The 14922-nt window shown below is 33.7% G+C and overlaps 1 long non-coding RNA gene across 1 annotated transcript in view; it reads right to left on the minus strand.

The window, feature by feature from the left end:
- The window catches only part of LOC145691744 (uncharacterized), a 60411-nt gene extending 53457 nt beyond the window's left edge, over positions 1-6954 (minus strand). Inside the window, exons 1-2 of the long non-coding RNA XR_014132522.1 lie at positions 6878-6954; positions 3922-4052 (exon numbers count right to left, since the gene is read on the minus strand). This is a non-coding gene — a long non-coding RNA (uncharacterized LOC145691744). The remainder of the gene's footprint in view (positions 1-3921; positions 4053-6877) is intronic.
- Between the last annotated feature and the right edge of the window lie 7968 nt (positions 6955-14922).

Consider the following 14922-nt stretch of genomic DNA (forward strand, 5'->3'; position numbering starts at 1 on the left):
TTTAAAGATCCTGCTCTCTCTTCGTAATCATCTGTTGCGTTAAAAGCTCTCCCTACCTTAATTCGACAATTGCGTAATGTGATGTTCGCAGTTCGGGGAGTATACAACTTCTGCTTCAGAAACCAGAATTTTCGTCGTAATATGTATGCTGTACAAAATCACTTTTTCCTCCGACTCTAATCTTGGATATGTAGGTCGTCTCTCTCTATCCCTGTCTCTCTCTCCCTGAATGATGTCAACTATGAAAGCACATGAATTGGGATCAGACCTTCTACTCTTGGAACAAAGTGTAACGCTATACCTATGTGCTACCGTAACTCCATACGTTCGTTGTTAAAAGTAGCGCAATTTTATATTTTGTTCGGGGGAGGTGGACATTTTTTTATTTTTTATTGCTGTATTATTATTAGTTTTATTAACACACGAACTACCAAAGGGGTCATTTTGACCCCTCACCGTCATTTACCATCCTATAATTTGAACATTAATTAAAATATGCAAAACATATGGCACCACTTTTCTTCTCTCTAACCAGTGTGATTATATCCTAAATACCATATTTCAATTATTTTTGGTTTTCTTTAAAAATGGCGATTTACCTAGAACTACCACGGGGGTCATTTTGACACCTAACTATTTCCTCTTAAAATGGAAATGAAATCTTTGAGTTTTACGTCCCACGTTTATGCCGGCTAGGCTAAAAGAGACTGTGATGCTGAGAAATTAATGGAATGGTGCAATGAACAAAGTGGGAGGAAACGCGTGAACCTCGAGAAAACCCACGCAGACGGTGTTTGTCCACCACAAGGTTCGCTTTCTATTTATTTTACCGTGGATAAAAATGCCTTTTTTGATTCTTGTATATATTTTTTATGCCTTTTTTTATTATCGATGCCTCGAAAAAATTGTGAACAACCATTGATTTGTGGTGATTGTTTTGAAGAATGTGTTTCACTCTTTGCGAATGATGGAGTCTCCAGGTAATAAACGACATGCAGCAGCAGAGTTCTAACTCAGTTACAGGATATTGACGACAGTGCTTCTGGTGATGAGAACAGTAACAGCTGGATTGAAAAGGAAGATGTTGCAGACCTTGAAAAAATAAGATTTTTCCAGTAGTTACGATAAAGATATCAAATATATTGATTCTAATTCTAGTAATAATGATTCAAGTGAAGAATCTGAGCAAGAGAATTCTATTGAAATTACTAGTAGGCCTAGTAAACTCCGGATCAGACTGTGTGGACGATAGTCGATGTAAGCAACAAAACATGCGAAAGATTACAAAAACATAATATAGTTCGTATCAAACCAGAACCCACATCACTTGTTACTCGTAATATGGATTATGCTTGTGTAAGTGCATTCAGATTGATTGTCTCTGGCAAAGTGTAAAGTGTTTCTGGTCTGGAAAGCTTGGGCTGCAGCTTCTTTCGGAATGTCATGCCCAGAAACAGGTTTGAAGAAATAATAGGATTTACAAGGTTTATCTCAAATCTAAGAGGGGCGAAAGATGTAAAACTAACAGGTTTTGCTTATTTTCTGATATCTGGTATCAGTTGATTGAAAATTCCCTAAGGTGCTACAATCCCCACTCATTGCACTATTGGTGAACGGCTCTTACCAATGAATTCTCTCGGTCCATTGTTCAGTTCATGGGTAGCAAGGCGGATAAATATTTCGACAAATTTTGGATGCTTGTTGAAGTGAAGAACAAATATATAGTAAATAGTTTTCCATATCTAGGAAAAGATGAAAAGAGGCTAACGAACATCTCTCTTGCTGAACATGTAGTTTTACATCTTTTGAAAATCGGGATTGCACGTAACCTGAGACAACATTTTTACGTCTCTACATCTTGCAAGGGAACTAAAAATTTACGGAAAAAATTTGCTTGGTACTATCCGAAGCAACAGCAGAGAAGTTCCAGCTTCCGTTCGTTTCCATAATAAAGATTTGTATACCACTGACTACTCAAAACCGTTGATGATATCACACTCACCAGATATCAATGCAAGAAAAACAAAAGAGAACTAATAATGTAATGACTGGTCAAGAAAATAAGAAAACTGAAAGTTTTACAATCAGCAGAAAATTGATGTAGACATTGTAGACCAGATGGATAGTAAATATCCTGTGAAGGCTGTTAGAAGAAAATGGTCGGCGTAGCTGTTTTATAACCTATTTGGCTTGACCGCCATAAAATCTCATATCTTATACAAGTGTATTACAAAATAGGCATATTAGTAGACAAAAAATTGGAGAAGGTTTGTCTTTTCAAGTTGACAAAGGAACATTCTGAGAAAATGGGACAAAAGCGTGTTTTGAAAGATTTGCCAGCAGCATCAACAACTTCTACCTGAAAGAGGAACAAGTACCAAATGGGGACATGTAGCGGACTGGGTGTATTGAAATTATACTTATATGCTTCAATATAATAGTATTATCAAACTTTTGATTTACTCTTGAAACTTGTACTCGTTTATATCCTCACATCTTATATTTGTAAATAAATACGCAACCTATTGGTATAACAAATGTCCCTGAGTTTATCTTTAAAAAGATTTCAAGTGTACATTTATTCACATATTGTCTAACATTTTAGGCGTAGACCATGGTTTGATACCTGGTTAAAGCTAGTGTGGATTTTAACGCATATTAATTTTTATATCAAGTCACATCAAGTCTTGGTTGCCAAACGAACGCTAAATTTCAACCTAAAAACCTCTAAGACACAAGGGGTCAAAATGACCCCTTCGGTAGTTCTTATATAATTATTTTCCTGGTAGTTCTAGTGTTAAATAGTATATATTAATCAAGCTCAAGGGAGGGGAAATTACACCTTCCTATACTGCCCAAATTTCGCTCATGGAACATGTGCTTGCAATTATTGATAAGAAACGAAAATAGTAATTGAGTAACACTCATTTGTATCAGGAGATGTTACAGCTCTACTTCCGCATTACAGACTTTGGGAAGCACAAAAATTACCTCCGTCCTTCACAATTCCCATAAATTTCACAAGCAGAATTTTCGTAGCATTGCAGTCTTTGAAGATGGGAAAGAATGCAGATATAAGAGTTTATGAAGCTTAGGGAATATTTTGTCATATTTTTTTCAGACTCTAGAAAACAATTTAAGAACAAACAAGCGAAATACACTCTTGTGAACCTGGTTCCTTTTCTTCGCGTAATTGGAAATAGTATATTACGTCTGACACTAATTGATACAAAGAGAATCAGTGAAGAGACGTAGAAAAGGATACGAGTTCGATTGAATAAAATTAACAGATATTCAATCGGGTATGGTGTTTCGGAATGTATAAGCACACACAGCAAGGACTTTTCCTCATTTGGACTTAAACTGTTTGTAATATTTTTTATGTCGCGAACTGTATGACCACCTAATATTAGATTAACATAGGAAATGATATTTTGCTGACATATCAAAAGATATTTGAGAGCAAACCACTCGGTGTAATTTAATATTTTAATAAGAAGTTGTATAAATGTATTTTGGATATTTTTGAAATATTCTTCTGGAGAAAACTTATAGTTTTAGAAATACATCTTCTATATACAATTATTATTTGAGTTATTTCAGTATAAAACGGCTGTGAATAAAAGTCTTGTCTATCATCGTTATCTTATAATTATCATTATATAACTAAACAATTTCTTTGCTCACAATATTGCCCTGAGCGATATTGTTTGAAAATATGTTCTTAATTACTATTTCCAATATAACAAGTAACTATTCTAAAAGTATAACATAATCATATTAAAATTGTTCCTGGATATTTTCGGAACGAAATATAATATCATAAATTTTCTCTGATTATACGCAAAATTGTATACAAGTATATTGTTAAATGTATGTAATAAAACAAAAATTAACAGTTTCAAGAAATCATTTTATTACTTGATATTAGTCCCAATTTCCAGTGCAAAACGCCATGGTACACCCAGGTGAACCAGAACCAGGGCCGCATGAACAAGTATTACATTGGTCTCTGCAGTGTCCATTTAGACATCCTTCTCCACAACGAGGGACTAGAAGGAAAAGAAGTTTAGGTACTTAATACAGCTGTAAAATAAAACTATCAAAATACGTTCTATGATTCATTGTTTTACTGTCATAGCATCAAGTCTTAGCACGATAATTCCTTAGGTAGTAAGTCGTAAGGGAAGTTTTATGGTATTACACATGCAATGCATCACTCAGTTCAATAAGAATGAAAGCAGGCAGAAATGTGAGCCAAACTAGTCTACAAAACTGATCACAAAAATATTTAATTCGGCCTTCTGGATTTGGCAAACAGTTGGAGGTTTTCAATTCAACTTCAATGTTTCTCAAGAAACCTTGAAACTCCTATAGTTGTGTTGTTGTGCTAATTATTATTTGAGATAGGGCATACTATCGAAACAACATATTCAATTGTCTTCTAACTTGCGCCGTAATAACTGAACATTACGCGATCGCAAACAACAAAATCTACTGAAAACCAGAACATTGCAACTCATACCTTCTAATTTATACTATCTAAAATTGTTCTTTCTTATAACTCTTACATACCACGGAGAACGTTTCTAACACATCAGCAACTTCAAAACCAGTCTCTTGATGTATTCAAAATTCCTTCTCTTTTCCTGAAATTATTATCTTCATTTCTTTAACACTATTAATTTTTAAGTTTCAAAATCAAAAAGCAATGTAAGATGTTCGGGCTCAAAATATTCAATCCTTTATTGACAATTTCATGGAGATAATGCTCATAATTACACCCAACTGTTTCGAGTATATTACAATGGCATTGATGTATGAGTATAGTGCAATTCATTTTCGGAAACCTAGTAGAATATCGCCGCTAATTTTACACGTTCGTACGTTTGTTGTTATTTGTTTTGTTATAAGAACTTGCGTAATCACTTTCATTGTATATGAATTTTTATTCAAAAAAAAGTATTATCAGTAGCAGCGTTATTACATATTTTGCTTTAAAATTCAGTACAGTTTTGCAAAATTCCCAAGACCTACGAATGTTTAATCAACTTTATATTATTTTAACAAATGTATGGAAAATCGAACCTTCTTGCATTGAAAGTACATTAGGCAATTTATAAAGTCGTTATTCAAAGTTATCATTGTTTCTTTAATTTGACTCTCCGAATGTAATCACTCTCATATTTATTTTATGTATGGGACATTCGGTGCAGCTTTCCGGTGGAAGTTCATATCATTCGGTTTTCGTGTTAAACTCCAGGGTGTGAATCAGGCAGCCTCTCACCAGAGAGAAACTCCAACCCCTTGTAAATCAATAACGATACGTTGTACATTTTCATTATGTATTAACTTAAGTAAATCCTAAGAAGTTAAAGGTTTGGTTTTCAACCAAACGAAACAAAAATAGCTCACACTCAACTTTTAATATTATTAATTTTCAGTTATAATCCAGAATTAAATTAGAATAATTTATGTGAACACGTTTTGCTTACGGAAGGTCATGGCTATGAAGTGCTAAAATCATTTGCTTTTCCTTTGTTAGGTTCGCCTTTTGCATATTTTATTGCTCTGCACTCTTACATTACAAATTGAGTTATTTTAGATGTAATGCTCCATTTTACTACCACAGTGGTGCTTTCAAATTTAAATATTTCCTCATTCAGAATTGAACCAGGACAGGAGAGCGTCGGGTGAACACGCGCCCGTCACTTGTTCAGCATGAAGGGCTATTTGATAAAATTTATTGTTCCTAAAACTATCTTAACTTATTAGGATTCGTTTGTAACAGCAGAGGTTCAGCGAATGCATTCAGTAATGATTACCTTCCCAAACGTTACTAATTTAATGGAAATATAAATATTGTTTTACTGAATGGTAATGTACAACTTAACATAATAATGGTATTAACACAATTCATCAATAATATTTGATCAATTCTAGGTCACAGAAAAAAATTTAAATGAAACTGAAGTATTTGTCAAGCTATTCAAAGGAAGAATTGTACAAAAGAAAGTAACTATTGTCTATTAACTTGAAAGATTCTTTAAATGCAAGATAAAACACGATACCTAACTTCCACAGATTACAATTTCTTTTAATTTCGAAGGATACATTAATAACCAACATGTTAACATTTAGATTTCTTATGTGTTCATACTGTATAGGAAAAGGTGTCATTTTATGAAACATTTTCTAAAACTATTGAATCATTTCTGAACATTGTGAATAAATAATTCTTCTGACTGAAACGTATATTATAATTTTTACACAATTGAAGAAATATTTTCGAAAATTTATCTTTTCACTATGACACCATTTCTCTTGTTGATTTTTTTGTTATATATTAATCTGATTGGATAGTATTGAGTTTTTAAATTTTAAATTTCTAAATATGAGGTACATAAAAAGCATGAAATAGAAATTCATATATAAACAGAAAATTGAAATATATAAATAGTTTGTGTTAGTGAGTATTATGCTATTGAACTGGTAAAGATAAATATAATTACTTACTTTGAATGAGTGTTAATGACGTGAGCAATTACTTATCATCTTACGTTGATTTGGAACGTTCATTAGATCTTTCTATTCAGTAGATGAAAATAGAAGATACTTTCTAACTTTTAAACATTCTCTCTACTCGGTACGTTTTCTACCCGATTTCCCATACATCAAAAGATGACTCTATAACTGGGTAAAATATGTTCTGAACGAAGGGTAAGTGATATAAAGAAAAGTATTATCTTTTCCAATATGTGTCATTACTTCCTGTTATTGCGTAATGCGTTTATTTTTACTTATGCTTACCTGATTTGCAATAAGAAAAGGAAAATTATCGGAACGAAAATTTAAAAAAGTGTAAAAAAATACTTACGATTGCCTCTGCTGTGCGCATTGACAAGCGAGACGCCTGCTAGATAGAGGATGAGAGCAATCCAAAGTAATTTCATATTGTATTACCACTCCTAGTAGTAAAATCCGATATATATATATATATATATATATATATATATATATATATATATATATATATATATATATATATACGTACGTTAAAAGAACGTAAATGATCAATAAGTCACTGAAATTGATAAATACTGCATCAGTTTCTCGCTCATAGTAATTACCATATCTGTTTCTAATTCTTAACGTTCATCAATTAAGCAAACACAATCTTCATGTATTTTAGATCTACATGTGATTAAAAATAAGAGTGAAACTGTAAAATTAATGGATTTATAATAAAGCATTAAAAACTGATTATTCATGTGCATAAAATTGCATCATTTTTCCTATAGCCACATTAATTTTTCATTCTCTTCTTATTTTCTTCTAAGAAAATATTGCTTATGAAATTAATTGTACATTCATAAGTATATAGAACCAAACAAGGTTTATTATCGGTATTCTATAAAACAGATACGCTAAGTAAGTCTCCGTAAGTCTGTATGTCAGTACGGGTTTAAAAAACAATTTCGTTTCTTTCTATATACGTGTGAAAACACATTAGACTTACTTGCATACTATAGCATTAATCGTATTCACTTTAGTTATGCAATGTGCTTAAATGATAGTTGTTTTACAATACGTTATGCGGGCCGCTATGGCACAATGATAGAACGATCACTTCTTGTATGTAGAGTTTTTAGTTTAATACCATCTCGCGCCAAGTGGTAACTGTAGTAGACCAACACGGTGTGGTGGGTTTTCTTACAGTTCTCCCATTTGCTCTCACCCCTTTGATTCCGTCATATCATTATTTTCATCACCACTGTCTTTCTTAGCCTACTCGGCATAAACGTGGGACGTAAATCTGCAAGATTTCATTTTACATTAAGTATTATGTGATTCAAGGTCTGTGTATTCGCAACTAAGGTTACGTCACGTTTCTCAAAAAAGCAGTTTCAATGACCGTATTTCCTAATTCATGTCTCCATTGAATTTCATGAGAGAGAAATGTACATCACAGTAAAACCAAGTGAAATATCACCACTAAATTGCAAAAAGGATAAAATAATAGAAACTCGAATGTGGGACTGCTGCGTGGAAAGCATGGAGTTTTTCAATACGTCATTACGACACTCCGCAACACATTTAATTTATAATCGTTATAATTTATTAAAAATATCGTACTACTTTCCCACAAACATAATCACATTACTTGTTGCATCCAAATTGTAATTCACGTGGAAACGTATAATATTTTTTCTCACGAACATGAACATTGTGAGGAAAAATTATAAAAAGCAGAAAGGCCCACACCCAGAATCGAACCAAGCACCTTCGGAACTTAAGGCAGCCACTCTAGCCACACGCCTAGGCAGCAACTAGTTCGTAGCGTCCTTATTCAATTATTACGACTCAGTAATAAAGAAACAGAACTATCATCAATCACACTATGCAAAACACGGAGAAAAAGGTTCGTAAGTTCACAATATACCAACGAAGCTTCTTGCAACATAAAACAACACGTATGTAGTATAGTGGTTAAACCACGTGACTCCTGTTCGGCGCACTCGGCTACGAATCCATAGTAGTTTAGCTTGAATTTTATCCTAAAAAAGAACATCATTCTTGAAAATAGCTGCAGCGCAACGTAATATACAAATCCGTCAGTCCCATGCAGGATTCAGAAATGTTCTATTCAACAATGATAGTGTGCAAGCCCAGTTAAATTACCAGCCATTCCAAGCATCTTTCCAACGTATTTGAATGGACTATTACTGGCCTCCTGTCCAATTATCTCACCAGACAAAGTGAAAATGACATAAAAGTTCTTTCACGTCATTTATTTGCCCATGTTTTCTTTCTAGAAAAGTTATTGGACAGTTGGCTGTAAACAATATTACCCACATAGTTTCAAATAATTTGATCAGTCCGTGATTGTAGTAGAGGGTCTAGTGGAATAAGCATGTGAAAATTGCCTCCCAGCATATCTGCACCAAATTTACAGTATCGACTAACATTTATGAGAAACTCAGTTTGCAAAATTTTCAGCCCCCCTAGCGCTGACGGAAGACGGAAAGAATATTGAAGTTATTTTTTCTCCTGAACGGCTCAATCGATTTTCATGAAAACAATATGTTAGGTGTTCTCAACCAGAGAAAAGTCGGAAAATATTTATTTGAAATCTTTTGGGGTTGAAAATAAGTCAATTTTTATTTTGAAATTTTCAAAAAAATTGGAACACTAACTGGAATATCCACAATTTTTTGCTGGTTTTGTTTTGACAGGGTCCCTAACAACATATATTGTTTTCATTTTGTTTGCGAGTGTACCTCATAGTGAGAAAAGGCAAATGTATCGAGAAAAGACATAAGTCTTTGACCAGGTAATGGCCACTGCTTTGAAACAAATGCAGAGTATGAAAAATAAATCTGTCATATCTGTAATTTCGTGTGGAGAATAAACGAACTTGTGAACCATAGGTTTAAGAACAACTCATGTTATTAATATAAAGTTTGAAGAAGAGTATTAACTTATATCATCATACAATAAATAGGCGAGACTTTTTGAAAGGAAGAAAAAGTAACATACCACTTTGGAAGGCGTTCGTTGTTGAGTCTTACAGTCCCGGCTTCAATTCTTGTTAAGGGTCCATTAAAATTTTATTTGAACTAGAATTTATTTGCATGAACCACCCGTCTTCTTTAGCCTAAAGGACTTAAACGTTTAGAAAAGTATATGGTAAAATGAAATAAATAATAGGACATTAATAATGATATTAATCTGTATCTATGTACATAGGGTATAAATGAAAAATACGTCGTCTATCTTAACAAAATATGGTTTAACCGTTTAAAATGATTTTTATGAGTTAACACTTTCACCTATTTCTGACTCATGGGCACCCGAAGGGGGGCAGGGTTGGCAGCCCTCTGATTCACGAAATGTATACAAACAGAAGTACCAAACATAATATATAGCAACCATGGAGATAGAACTTCTTAGAATATTTTAGGGTGCCATGCGCGGACTGGCTTATTGTCACGTCATTTTTATTAAAATGCGAATCCTAACAGAAGAGAGGAGTTAAATTTTATGCAAAAAATAGAATATCTCACATTTGTGAGATGGAATTGACCCCATGCCGTAAACGTCGCCAATATCTAGTGGTCCACTTGCCGGTAAATGTCGATCATCGATATAGCGACGCAATGAAAGATTGCCACTAGTGTGTCCCTGGCGGCAGGGTTTCGTCGAGTCGAAAGAAACATCTAGAGTAAGGGTGTTGCAGTTACCACCACGTAGCGACGATGACTTCTTTTCGGTCTGCCTTTCGATTCGTCCGGAGATTCAGCGAAGAGACCGAAACGACTTATCGCCAGTCATATGCATGCGTTTATTATTATGTACAGTGTAGTCTCGTTAATTCGAACTGGATAATTCGAAATATTGGATAATTCGAACAGAAGTCCATTCCCCTTGAAAACTGTATTGAAAACAATAGTAAAAAATCGTGGATAAATCGAACTTTTGAATCTATGTTTGGATAATTCGAAGTAAATACAGTTGAAATTTTTTAATGTTGGACAGATGTAAACAGAGAAATACAGTTTTAACGTGTTTTCAGTTATCCAGATGCAGCCATAGGGAAGAGTACTACAAAAGATAAATAGAAAATCTATGTTGATAAAGATGAAGGTGAGTTGGGGAAGACGTAAAGATAGAGAACGTGTACCAATCTCATCTTGTTTTAGAATTTTTTGAAAATTTAAGATGAATTACGCAACCAAATGTTATTAATATCGTATTTCACGCAATACATGAAATTCAATATTTATTGACCGTACAAAAAACAACCAAATTTATGCAAATGAGGTTTACGACTTCTTAAAAGTGAGAACAGAATATTCAAATTGTTACTGGTGTTTAATTGTTTGCGCTATTCAATGTATGTTGTAGTGTTGTACGTAAATATATTTTCCATTGTACACGTAGTTCGAATTATGTGGAGTCAATGTCGTTTTTCAGTTTGTGGTATTTGATCACGCAAATAATAAGCTGCTTTAAAGGTAAAGTCTACACCATATGAATATGTTTCTGATGCACAGTACTTTGGTTTGTTTGTTGTTATATATGTGAAAATGAATGTTGTTGGATAATTCGAATTTTGGATAATTCGAAGTTCTTTCGTGTCCCCTTTGACTTCGAATTAAAAAGAGTCCACTGTATTTGTTTTTCCTGACGAATGTTCCTAAAGTGAGCTCTGGGGTCAAGAGTAACTCATGCTTCTACATAACACAAGGTTGCTGTTTCGCGAAATTCCGAGAGAATTTTATGTATAGTTTGTAAGTGCTCTCAATGGAGATGAATCATGCATATAGGCTATTTAACATATTTTGGTGCGGTAATTTGCAATTCATTGGCCTTTCGTCGCATCTCTGCACACCGGTGACTTACTGGTTGTATAATTTTCGAAACGGGAAGTTGAGCCAACGCGATCTTTGCAGTGAGACCATCAATTTTTGGCGAGAGGTCGGTTGTTACACATTGATGGTCCACCGACGCTTAAGGCACGGGATAACTGTAAATTAAATTTAATTAGGAAGTCATTATAGTTGCTATAAGAGTTAGTTTTTAAACTTGGACTGTGTAATATTGGTCTCTTTAGGCAAACATTTCCTAAGTTCAACTGCGAATATCTTTGGGAAACAGTAAACCAAACATGATAGGTTCGAACCCACAATCCAACGTTCACAATCGAAAATATTCTGTAAATATGTATTTTCCTCTTTTAAGTGTAGTATGTTGATCCGTTTGTAAGTGTACGGTAGAAACAATTCCTCATTGTAATACTTAAGGATAAAGTATTTCGAAATTATGTATACATGGGAGCACAGGGTAGTTGCTTCAATCCAGCTACAATCAATGCCCTCAATTTTCTTCGTGCAGTTAAAACCGATTTTCCTGCAAGCTCTTACACAACGGCAATTAGTCTAGATGTCTATGTGCCGAACTGCTTACGAAGCTTCTTCATCGTGTTTGTATATTGTGATTAATGATAATTCTGTTTCTTTACTACTGCTTCGTATTTTCCTCGCGTAGCAGATTTCAGAGTAATCTAACAGTTCGCGTCTATAGTATGATAAAATAGCTAACAAGGTGATTGTAAAATGATCCCTCGCTGTTTGTTATGTGTAATAGATAATTTTAAGGTTTAAAATGATTGAATAAGGACGCTACGAAGTAGTTGTTTCGTAGGCGTGTGGTTAGACTGGTTGCATTAAGTTTCGAAGGTGCTAGGTTCGATTCTGGATCTGGGCCTTTCTGCTTTTTTAATTGTTCCTTACATTGTTCATGTTCGTGAGAAAAAATATGATACGTTTCCACGAAAGTATAGACGAAAAATATGCAAAATCCGTTTCCCAATTTTGGCAGGAAACTAAGAAAATGTGACACCCTCTGCAGAATTTTACTTTTTTGGGGAGGATAGATTTCACTCATTTTCTGTAAGTAATGACTACTGCTGTTAACCATTGCTTTCTTTCATTTTTCATTTACACATCCTATCCTCTTTCAGGTTCGGCTCCACATGCCATTCTATTTACTTTCATATATTCTGTTCGAATAAATACACATTCCTCAATCTATTATAATATGTCCAAATTAACAAAACGGTTCGCTTGCTTTCTTTCTAATAATGTTGATTTAGATTTCAAGAGAGTTAATTTTAAATAAACGTGCAACCAATTTGTTACTTACTACGAGCATGGAGTCCTTCTTCATTGTGTGTTAATATATATTCTTCTGAATTTACATTCTAATAATAATAAATATTTATGCCAAACTTAGATATAATTGCAGTATACGAAGGTTAAGTGGTTAGTAAAGCAGTTCAAGGCAATATCTTACTTCAATCTGTAACGTAGATTACAATTATTGTTACAAGAAGTTGTATATTCGCATCCAAAATTGATTTTATCTAGGTAGGATGGATAGGAATGCGCACGACACAAGATTTGAGGCCGTTTTGTCTCGACGATATGCTGTAAAAGTTATGTATCGACTCGAAAAATGTGTAATTTTCTATTGGAAGAGTTGTGTCTCAACTCGAATTTTGTCACGAATATTCTGTCTCGAATGGACTCTGCTCATCCCTAAGGATGGACAGTTTGAAGAGCCCAGTATTCCAAAGCTGGCAGGGTAACCAATTACACCATTACGCAAAATCTACTTCACATACAACCATTATTATACACTTCATTTTCACAAGCTTCTTCTTATAATAAGTATATTGATTTCCCACAAATTCAATTATAGGTACTTGTTTCTTATGTAGCAGCTAATATTCATGCTATACAGTATAAAACAATTACACATTCAATGTAAATAAATAAAAATGTAAGCTATTACAGATTACTGTCATTGCAACTTAATCCCATTTTAAGCAGTATATATTTTCTAAATAATTGTTCAAATTGCTTTATAAGAATCCAGATTATGAAGTACCCTAAGTTTTTGTAATGCAAAAAATCCAAGCAGATATATATATTCTTTAGGGGACTTCTGGGTTTGATTCGCCCCGAAATTTTATGTTTTTTCAAATAAAATATTGTAAAGTGAATAAAATATCTTGTAGAATGTTTATTTTTCCAAGAATAAAGGTACCAAAGCCCCCGAAATATATATATGAATAGTTTTCATTTTAGACGTGTGGTTTTAGGTATTCAACTGTGTTCACATTTCTCATGTTAGCGTTTTCGTATATGAATTATGGGCATAGCGGGCTAGTAAATGTGACAGGGATTTGAAAAGTGACAGTTTGTCGGATAATGTGTTTCCAATCATTTCGCAGTAGAAATTTATATTTATAAAAAAGTTCTCATATATTTTTTTTTAAAAAAGAAAGAAACACTATGATTTTCCGCACGGAGGCTCGAACCGTCGCCCTTCATTTCAGAAATGTCAGTAGCAGTACTAAACCCGTTTGACCACAGACGCAACTTACAAGAGGTTGTAGAATAATATTCATAATAGTATCACTCCAGCACAGGTTCCTACTTGGAGGTTTAAATATCCATTTTCTGTCATTTTCAGCAATTTCCGCTTAAGATAATAGTTGATTTTGCATATTGGAACTGTGTATGATGTGTGTAATCAATAATAATGTTAAAAATAAGTAATTTGATTTTGTTTTTATATTTTCACATCGCTCGGATGACAGTACGGTTTGAAACTAGAGTCTATATAAAGAACGGTGGGAACATGCAATTCCCTGTGTATGGATCTGCGGGAATTGTGACGCATCTAGGCTCACTTTTTCGGACTTAGTTTCTGAACGAGTTTCCAGCTTTTTGTGAACAGGTGTGTACAGTTATTTCCAGTAACCTCGAACGACAAGGACACAAACTCAGATACATCGAGAACATTTAATATTTCAAAGGCTCTCCCACCGGGAATCGAATCTGATACCCCTCCTGCTGAAATATTTGATGGGTGGATTACCTTTTCGTTCCCAAGGCAAGTAGTCTTTTTCAAACAAACAGGCATTATCGTAGTACATTAAACGTAAAGATTTCTTTTCAAGCTTTTAACACAAACCAATACCAATCGAAAAGCAGTTGTATTTTCTATTGATCATTAACATATAGAGAGAAAAACAAGGGGAAACGTAATTCTATTCAAAAGGGAAAAAGCATACTCAGAATACCTTAACCTAAAACGATCATATATCGTTAATTAATATATCGTTAATTATATTAATCTTTTACGAGATAATTATTATTATTATTACTATTACTATTTCTGAAGGTTTGATTTTTCAAATATTGAAACATTCGAGTATTCAAATATCTGAATATAATAAAACGTGTGTCACCGCTGATCAATCAGCATCAACATTCAATAAGTAAATATAAAAATGCCCGAAGTGGATTCGATGCAAAGCCTTTAAATTACTGGTCAAGCGCCTTGACC

Source organism: Thermobia domestica, chromosome 8 (genome assembly GCF_964235325.1).
Source record: "Thermobia domestica chromosome 8, izTheDome1.hap1.1, whole genome shotgun sequence".
NCBI classification, from domain to species: Eukaryota; Metazoa; Arthropoda; class Insecta; order Zygentoma; family Lepismatidae; genus Thermobia; species Thermobia domestica.